General features: G+C 30.4%; 1 protein-coding gene and 1 pseudogene across 1 annotated transcript in view; one reads left to right on the top strand and one right to left on the bottom strand.

Moving 5' to 3' along the window:
* LOC112694008 (zwei Ig domain protein zig-8-like) overlaps positions 1-10,949 on the top strand; it is a 571,990-nt gene that overhangs the window by 16,372 nt on the left and 544,669 nt on the right. The gene's annotated exons all lie outside the window — the stretch shown is intronic.
* The window catches only part of LOC112693978, a 13,461-nt pseudogene continuing 12,796 nt past the window's right edge, over positions 10,285-10,949 (bottom strand).

Here is a 10,949-nt window from a genome sequence, read left to right on the forward strand (position 1 = left end):
ATATATATATATATATATATATATATATATATATATATATATATATATTTATGTGTGTGTATGTTTGTGTATGACGTGAGTTGTGTACGTACATAATATTATATAATCAGACTATAAGTGTAGTATAATATACATATGTGCATATATGCCAAATAATTAATACTAATTAAAATCAACCACCCCGTGATGCCACGTGTACAGTTTAAATTGATCAAAGTGATTTCAGCATACTATTATGTTTAAATACAATTAAACAACTCAAAGTGAATATCACCGTTCTATTAATAATTACAAATATTATGTACGCTACGCATGCATTCCGCGAATGTTCTATCAGGTTGCGATCTACGCATCTTCGTCAATCTAATTAAAAAAATACAACATAATAATATGTTTCTTATTAGCACGCAGTAAATGCACTTGTGATACATCTAATTCAAAAGGGTGCAATTTTGTGCACCTCTTCCACGAGTGTTTGTAGATAGATTTGCTCATATAATTTTCTAATGAACGTTCGCATTTCGCGTGTTCTTAGTGTGAATGATGTTATATAATCATAGGCGTACATATAGGGGGTGCTGGGTGTGACCAGGAACCCTCCGAAATTTTGTAAATAGGGCCCTACAATTATAGTCTAGAGGTAAGGGATCCGTATTTTAACTAATTTTGTTCAAATTAGATGTAATTTATTCTAAAATATTTGTTAAAAAATGAATTATGTTCATAATAGACAAAATAAAACAAAATCTTCAAAATGATCGTGAAAAAACTTGATATGATAATATAACGGATAGTATATGTTCAGTAGTAATATACTACAAAATTACAAATTATAAATAATTGAAACTATTAGAGAAAAATATACGAGATTCAAGGAAAACATATTCATTGAGATAAATATACAACAAAAGTAAATAAAAAATTAAAGTTATTTTTATTTTATTATTTATACATAACAATTTATAATTTATACACGTTTTATCAATATCAGACCCAAAATTATAGTAAGTACCCCCTAAAATAGAGGTCCACGCACACCTATACATATAATATTTTATCAAAAACAATTGTGGTGGTCTGTAAAGGACGGATTGTTATGCAATCGAGGACATCTCAAGATTGAGTAAATGGGTTGAATCGGTTATATAAGACTAAATCTGTTAAAAAAAAAATGTAAAAAAAATATTCTAACAAAAAATTCATTACAGAATTATCATTCGAACTTATTTCAAAATTTATGAATTTGCCTTTTAAACAGCCAGTCGTATCGGCAATAGCCCGAAAAATATCGAATTCTCAATATCCCACTGTTTCAAAACCAATTATGCGCGTTCTTCGTACGTGTCGGTAGATAAAACGAATTGTTTATGTTTCGCATTTCCGTCATTGTTGTTATAGTGTTCTGTAATTGAATTATAATAATAATATAAAAAAAAAGCCAATGTGGTGATGACCAAATATGCTGCAGAAAAAATAACAAAGTAAGAGTCGGAAAAAGGCTAAGCATGAGTGGTTTATAAGAGATTCATTCATAAAGAGTGTAAGATGTAATCCAAAGAAATCATCTGGGCATTTCTCGTCCTTCTAGGTAACCACGTAATTTTCCGTAACTCGATTTCCTCAGAAAATATCTGGAAGCTATAGGAATATATCTAAAAATAATTAATAAGGTTAACAGTCACTCAATAATTTGAAGCTTCTCGAGGAATAACATATGGAACTGGTTGTTTTTTTCAAGTCTTACAATCCATATATAATTAGATATTCCTTTATAATTATTAAAAGTGATGGTTTTCAAAGGAAATATAAAACAGTTAATAATATATCTTCTTATTTGTCTTTTATAATTATACGAGAATTTAAAAACAATACTTACACATTCGTGATTTTACTTAGTTTGCAAGCTTATTTTTATTGTGGAACATGTCGGAGTACGATTTATGAAGTAGATTTTGAACATAAATGTTATATGTTTGAAATCTTCTGTATAAATAAATTAAAATAAAATTGTGATGTGATTATTTTTTGATAGCCACCAAAACGCGTTTTAATTTAATAAATAGTATGTGCTATTTTAAATGTAAATTATATATTTACAGTTAAATATTACAAACTTTGAAAACATATATATTTAATTATGTATAATTGAGTATATTTGCAAATCTACTACAGTTAATTTAAAATGTAATGTTACTTAATTAATCAGACTTATCTTTTAACTATTTTATCCAAAAAAGTAATAATTAATTAATATTATGGTATAATATGGTGATACAAAAAAAGAAAGAATTTTTATTGAAATTTTATCATCAACCCTCTAGTTAATAATAATATGAAACCTCTACATTAGAACTATTTTAGTGTTCATTTGAAACTACCAACAAAAAGGAAACATTTCACCTCAAGGAACGATTCTACCTGTAAAAGAATACATTTCTAAAAATACTATAGTATTAATATTATATTAACATATGTTAAAACGCATTGTTCGTAAAATAATTTGACATTTTTTTTAGTGAATTAGATAATCATTTCTTTTGAAAGATTTAACAATTATCCAGGTTTTTAGTAACAAAAAAAAAAAAAAACCAATCAATTTTAATTAAAAAAATTAATAAAATCAGAAATAAAATGAAATAAAAATTGGGTGATGATTAAAACTCGTAAATAAATATAGAAATAATTAAATGTTTAGCCTGAAGTATTAATTCATTTATAATATACGATCGGATTCAAATTAAAAATACATCATCAGGTATATACAAAGTCAATAAAATCGCTTCTGAATATGATAAATAAAGAAAGAAATACATTGAAAATATTGTTCCTTTGACAAAGCGATAATTTATTTTAATAGAAAAGGTTATTGAAAATTCGTTATTGTTAGATATGCAAAGAAATATAAATACTATTATTATTTATTATTATCAAAATGTATTAAAATAAGAAATTATTTTTCTTTATTTCATTGTGTATGTGTAATTATTCTAAAACTGAATAATATAATTGTTCTTTGGGTATTTATTATTTCTAAGTCTGTATTTTTATCCAAATTTATATTAGAATTATGTTTTAAGACAAAATTAGCAACATTTGAATAATAATATTTTTATGGGCTACATTACTATTTTTTTTTTTTTTTTTTTTGCATATGGCGTAGGTTTATTGGTGAAAAGCAAAATTAAATAAACATAAAATAAAACTAAATAAACATTTAATTAGCAAAGTAACGAGGACTAGAGTAGATAGATTTACAATAAGCTAAAAAATAAATTTAACAATAAAAAAGATAATAATAATAAGAGCTCATAATTATTTAAAGGCGAACATTGGTCTTAGACAGCCAGTCCATTGCTTCCTCATCGCCCTTGTGAAGTCCCTCTATTCCTCCCTTGTATCTAGTTTGAGGACATTCCTCCACAATGTGTTTGATGGATTGTATTTGCCCGCAATCGCATAAGGAAGAGTTTTTTAACTTCCACTTGTGTAGAAGGTAGTTACAATTACCCTGCTCCGTTCGTATCTTGTTTAGATTGGTCCATAAGGCTCTCGGGCCGTCAAATCCTGGGACTCTTTGGGTTGGGTCGCTTATCAGATGTCTATTTTTTGCATTACCTTTTTCTCAGTGTTGTTTCCACATATCCTCCATGCTGTCATAACTATTTTCTATTGACCAGATTGGGTTTCTTGATCTTAATCTTTTAGATGGTGCGTTATTTATGTCGTTATATACAGGGAGATTTACTAATTTATTGATTTTCTGTAATAGTTTGACAGATGAGAGATGCCTTCGAATCGCCGGGGGAGCTACGTTCGAAAGGACTGGAAGCCACTGTAGGTTGGTAGCCCGGACACAGCCTGTGATGATTCACATAGTATTATTCAACTGGGTATCAACCTTTTTTGTATGTACACTTCTCTCCCAAGCGGGGGCGCAATATTCTGCGACACTGTATACCAAGGCTAGGGCCGATATGCGTAGTACATTTGCTCGGCAGCCCCAGCTTGTTCCGGCAAGCTTACTAATAATATTATTCCTTGTTTTCAGTTTATTTTTTACATCTTCGAGGTGTTGGTTGTAGGTTAACGTTCTGTCCAGTTTGATCCCAAGATATTTTGAAGCATCGTCATTCATTAGTTTGGTTCCCTGAACTGTCAAGTTAAGTTTTCTGTTAGCATCTCTGTTGCTCAAGTGGAACGCTATGGATGTGGTTTTATTGGGGTTAAGAGTGAGGAACCAGGATTTGAAGTATTTCTGTACTTTTACTAGGTATTCGTTTAAAATATCCTCAACCTTTTCAAATGATTCAGCTTAAGCAACTAACCCCACGTCATCCGCGTATATGAATTTGCGTGACGAGGTATTTTTGATATCCGCTGTGTAGGCATTAAACAGGATGGGGGAGAGTACTGAGCCCTGAGGAAGACCATTTTGAAGGAATTTGTATTTGCTTACCTTTCCATTTAGGTGCACTCTAAATTTTCTGTCTGACAATATATTGTCAATTAGTCGTAATGATGTTTTATATCTTAGAATTTTGGCTAACTTCAAAAGTAAACCACGTTTCCACACCGTATCGTAGGCACAAGACAGGTCTAGGAAAACAGCTCCCGTTTTTAGTTTCTTTTGAAACCCGTTTTCTATAAACGTCGTCAGTGCTAGTACTTGTTCACTGCAGCTTCTTCCCTGTCTGAATCCCGCCTGTTCTGCTGGCAGGTGTTCTTCGATTTTCGTTTGGATTCTTACTAGGAGTACTCTTTCAAATAATTTGTAGACAACGGATAACAGTGAGATCGGTTTGTAGCTTTTTGGCTTACCAGGTTTTAATATTGCAACTACTTTAGCTTCCTGCCATAGTTTTGGTAAAGTATTGTTATTTTTTACTGTTGAAAAAAGTCTTGCTAGCCAAAGTTTCCCTTTAATGCCCATGTGTTTGAGGAATTCCGGAAGTATACCGTCTTTGCCTGCAGCTTTACCGTTTTTTAGGAGTCTTAGGGCAGCTTCCACTTCCTCCACTCCAAAGTCCTTCATGTTTTCGGATTTCTCTGCACATAATTGAAGCTCTTCCTTGTAATCGGCTTTCACCTTCATCTTATCGGGTTTTTTGGGTTTTATATTAGCGGTCTTATGAAGAATGGTTGAGATGGAGTTTGGTGAGACTTTGATAGCTTTCCATGAGGTTTGAGCTGCTCCCAGTTTCCTTAGTAGAGACCAACTTTCCCTACTCGAGTGCGTGAAATCCATCTCATTCATAGCCTGTGTCCATCTGTTCCTTCGCTCCTCGTCAAGTAGGGCGATGAGTTTATCGGCATTTATTTCATTTCCATCCCTTTTATATTCTTTTAGTAATTCTTCGCATTCCTTAGTCCAGCAGGGGGTATAGTTATGTCTATGGCCTCTAGGTATCGATTTCTTCGCAGCTGTCTTTATTAATTTGATGAATCTGCCATAGTTGTCCGGTATGGGGTCAATACGGTTGATGTAATCATCAACATGTTTTGAAAATTCTGGCCATGCTGCTTTGCGCAGGTTCCATCGAGGCATGAAAGGTTTGTCTATGGTTGGGATTATAAGACCGATGGTCACGGTGATTGGCAAGTGAGAAAGAGTTTTTGATTTCTCTGTTTACAGTTAGAGGTAGACCATTAGAGTCCTCTGACACGAAACAGAGATCCGGCGACGTCGTCGTGCCCCATCTACCAGATTTAAAAGTGCCTCCTTTTTTGGCATCGTAGATCAGTTTAAGGTGGTTAATTGCTGCCCAGTCCGAAAGTCTTTCACCTTCTTTATTGTTGGTGGAGTATCCCCACTCAGTATTTTGGGAGTTAAAATCTCCGATGTATATTACAGGATGTTCACTGACTGGCAAAACGGCAGCAGCCCGCTTGCTGGGAGGGGGTTTGTAGACGTTGAAGATGGTTAGGTTACCAATGCGGATACCAACCGTATGTTCGTTACCGGTCACTTGTTCAATGTCTAGGAACGATTTGTTTTGGCTTACGTATGTTGCTAAACCGTGTTTATTATGGCCAATGTGATGCACCAGATTGAAACCATTTATTTTTAGGCGGTTTGTTTCACCATCAGGTATGTGGGTCTCTTGTAGCACCAATACGTCCATGTCGGCAAATCTTTTCCCCAAAATGTCAGCTTTGGCTCGAGTCAAGCCTTCCACGTTAATCTGAGCTATCTTGAAATTGTTCTCTACCGTTCTAGTATCTGCAGTATCACAGCGTGGCTGATTGTCGTGTATTTTTTTGTGTTTTTTGGATTTCTTGTAAATTTTTTTGTTGAATTTGTTTTTCCGTTTTACCACGTGTGTTCCACGATCGTCAGTTGGGTAGCCCTGATAAGGGCTATTTTCACCAATAAGGCCGGGAGGTCTTTCGACGTTCGGCCGCCTGGTTTGTGCTGTTTGGCTTCGTGTTGTCATAATTGTGATATCTTAGGGCGTAGGCATTCAGATTTACAGGTATTAACAACACTACTAGACAGGGAGGACCACGAGAAGGTACAGCACACACCCCCCCACATTACTATTGATTTATTATTGATAATTGATAATTTATTAGGATATGTTCAATTCTATAGAATATTGAATTAAAAAATTATATTTTTCGAGAATAAGAGTGATAAGACGCATGTAGAACCATAGCATCAGTTTGTGTAGGTCTTCTACAAATACTATATTCAATTTTTTATCTATTACGGAAACTATAAGACCTAAAAAATTGAATATATTATTGATTTGTGTATTGAGTTTAAATTGAATATTTGTATTAATTTTGTTCAAATATTTAATTAAATTTTCGGCTTGTCTATCTGATCTTCTAAATAAATTAATCGTCATTGACATATTTATAATATGTTTTTATATATTATTTTGTTGTAATAATATTTATGGTTACATAATTTTGCATTTCAATTTCAGATAAAAGAGTACTTAAAGACCAATATTACTACTATAACTAAATCCTTTATTTGTGAATATAATTTATTATTATATTGGAAATAGTTTTGATTAATAATTACTATGTATGATTTTAGTTTTTAAAATATTTACTCTTTCGTGTTTATCAATGGATGTATATACTTTTTTCCAAAATTTACTTACACAGATGCGTCAAATAAGTATTGAAAAATGTATGTCTATTTTCAAAATATTATGTCGAAAAATTCAAAAAATTATAAATTACATATTTCTAAGTACCTACGGTTAAATTTAGAATGAGTTATTTTAAAACAACACGGGTACATAGGTCCTATTTACAAATATTTAGTTATATATATAGGTTTCAAGACTTGAGATCATTTTAAGGCAAGGATATTTAAAATTAATTTTCTGCAAATTATATATGAAGTTACATTTATATAAATTAAAGTATTCAACACCGATTATAGGTTTAAGATAAATAACCCATGGGTATCTTTAAATTTGAGACCCTATTATTACTCATATATTAAATAATTTTCAAGTTTATTTTGTCATTAATAACTAATGAGCAATAACCTATAAATAGTACATGTTTTTGTGTTATTTATTTTTTTTGTCCTATGCTTTTCAAACTTCTTGTACTCATTTGTGTTAACATTTTTTTGCTTGAATTTGAGATTAAAAAAAAAAATGTCATGTATTATCAGTATAATGATATATATAATATGATTATCAGTGTAATAATGATGTATATTGATGAATAATTTATTTTGAAATATTATATTTTATTTATGTTTATTTGTTCAAAATAAATCATGCACATAGATCATCTCATTAATCTAGAATAGTATCCGTATATTAACATGGTACCCAGTAATTAATTTTATCTTGTACTCGTGTTTTCATACTACTCAATATTATGGTATTCAACAACAAATTCAACGTCCTCCACCGTTAGTTATACTATTAGTAATTTAATAATATACCAATATACATTATGCATTTCACACCACGACAAGTGATTACCTCCCTCTACCCCATCGCATGAAATTTCATAAATTGACGGCCCTTCATCCATGACTAAAGCAAAAAATACGAAATAATTAAATAGTAAAATTAATTTTACCTCATTATTTCATATTGTTTTAATATCAATATTACCACTATTATACATAATAAAATATAATAACAAATTGTTTAATTCAATATAAAAATAATATATGTGTTTGTAAAAATAATTCTATGTATTTTTGATCAAAAGTTGTCAGTCTATAGGTCAAGGTCAACTGATCGACCTTTAGATGAATATAGGTCAATCATAATAAATATTAATTTTACCATTATATAAACTCACATACATATCTGATATTTTTTTTTTTTATTACAATACAATTTAATAATATTATGAAATTTTTTTTACAAATACGCTCTAATGTAATAATTTAAATAAATAGGTGTCGATCGCCATAAAGTTAAAACTTTAAATCCAGCTCACTTATTGGAAAGTATCAGTGATCCTTCTTATAGACTACATATAATATTATTTACAATTAACTTTTTCTCTCTCACTCACTCTCTCTAAATCGTATGGTGAAGTGATGTTCACTAGTCGATCCAACTGAGTGTGTTGGAGGCGGTGAAGTGTCGGTGGGGTCTCGACACTTTTGAGGCATATCGTATATACGATCACTCGACTCTCCTTCCCTCGGATCCTCGCGCAACTAAAGAGGGCACGTCTTGTTTGGCTTACGCATTAACTTTATGCCCTGTGCACATGCCGCCGCCGTATTGTTTGTTTTTTCCCCGCCCCGACGGCATTATCCAACGTTACTAGCTATATATCCTATTCTATTACACTCCGTAATTGTAGAAAAACTATGCGCGCTCGTTTATCCAAAGAAAACGTATTTGATTTTATAAGTTTTATAGGTTTTCAGGAAAAATGAGATTTATAAATGATGAATAACTTAAAGAATTTTGCATAGAACTAATAGAATGTTTATGTTCACTATCTCCTTCTTAAATCCAAAGTGAAACAATGTAAAATAAATTTACTTATTTACTCTTTTGTCAACTATTTTTGACACGCTATATAAATACTGAAATAATACTAAACATTTATACATAAAATATATAATTTATAATTTTTTAATTGATAATTGATTTTACTTAAAAGAAACTAATTTCTTACGAACACTATTTAAATGAATAAAATAAATAATAAGATTTGAGTAGAATGTGCGTATTTAATTGCACGCATCGTAATTATATAGCCCTGATATGTATTTTGAACATTAAACTAATAAAACGAGTGGCAATATTTCTAAAAGCTTTTAGTTTTTCGGAAAAAGTAATTTGACAACTTGAATAAAATGTTTTTACTTACGGTTGAACGTGTCTGTACGACTTTTCATAGCTATTCTATAAACAGTACTAGTTTTAATGTAAAATGATCATTAAAGTTTTACTTAAGTTATACATATATATGTTATACAATGTGTTACGAACATTTTTCAAAACTTAAAAACAATTCTCTCGCCTCAAAACTTCTAGAATTATTGTGCAGCAAGATATATGTTGCATATAGAAATCTGGAACATAATATTTGTTTATCAATACCTTTCATTTGCTCATCATAAAAATAAAAATATTGAGGTTCGAAAAATAAAATTTAGTTTCACTCTATGTCGCATCGTATGAATTTATATTCAATTTAAAACAACAGCATGTTTACATATACGTAAATATATAACTGTAATTATGGATGTGGCTTACGTCGAAGTTTCATGCGGTTTACATAAGTATTACCAAAATATGTAAAATTATTTTCATACAATTTTAAAAGTAATGCAAAAGAAAATCATAAAATTTATGAATAAATTTTATATTTATAAAACAGAAAATTTTAGTTTTTATAACAAATTATCCCCATCTTCCTATAAAATTGACAAATTAATCTACAATGATTAATTAATTTTTTTTCTTTAAAATATTTTATTCATGTCCATGATGTGTAAATGAGCCAGTGGCGTAGCCAGGATTTTTTTTCGGGGGGGCTGATCAATTTTTTACACAGCGCACAGTGGGCCAAACCACTATTTTAGGTGGACAAAACTCATTAAATTTCGTAAAGCAAAAACTGCTCGTAAAGCTGCAGCGGTGGTTTAGTAATATACAATAAATTATTTTTATTGAAAAAAAAAAACAATAAAAATAGTAATCAATTTTCTTTTCAATTTTACATGATTTAGTATACTAACATTTTATATAATAAAACAAACTCGAATTTAATAAACATGAATATAATGTGATGAATAAAAATAAATTAACAATATTTATTTACAAACAATTAAAGTGACAATTTTAACCTTTGAGCCTTTCCGCTGTTAGCAAATTTGTCCAATATTTGATCATCTGAAATGTCAATATCTCTATGAATGGATAATAGTGCGAGTCCGACAAGTCTTGACTCTGTAGTTGAATTTCTAAGGTAAGTTTTTAGTCTTCTTAAAGAAGAAAAACTCCTTTCTGCAGTAGCAGTCGATACCGGTAGTACTGATATTAACTTTAGTAGTTGATACATGTTTGGAAACATATTGCTGTCACAGTTGGTTAAGGTTTCAATTGCATTTAATGGTCTGAACTTTGGCCCAACTGTTTTCTACTTAGACTGCCATAATTTAAATTCAGCTTCAATAATATCTTGATAACCTGGTAAATCGTCTTCATAAAATTGAACAGCGTAAAATTTAAGTTGGCATGATTTTTTAATGATTCTAATGCATATTTTAATTTAATAAGAGATTTGGTTACAAGTTTGCCTAGATCTACGTGAGAACCTTTACCAAAATTTTTTTAATACAAGAAAAGTACACAATACATATAAAAGGCCTCTCTTTCAGTTTTAAATAAGCTAACCAATTAAATGTGTTAAGCCATTTCAACTGAAAAGTAAGTTTAAACTTGTCATTATCTTGAGCTGGAAATTTATAATTTACATCAGGCACCCATAAA

This window comes from Sipha flava, unplaced genomic scaffold (genome assembly GCF_003268045.1).
Source record: "Sipha flava isolate LNK unplaced genomic scaffold, YSA_version1 121_pilon_pilon, whole genome shotgun sequence".
Lineage (NCBI taxonomy): Eukaryota > Metazoa > Arthropoda > Insecta > Hemiptera > Aphididae > Sipha > Sipha flava.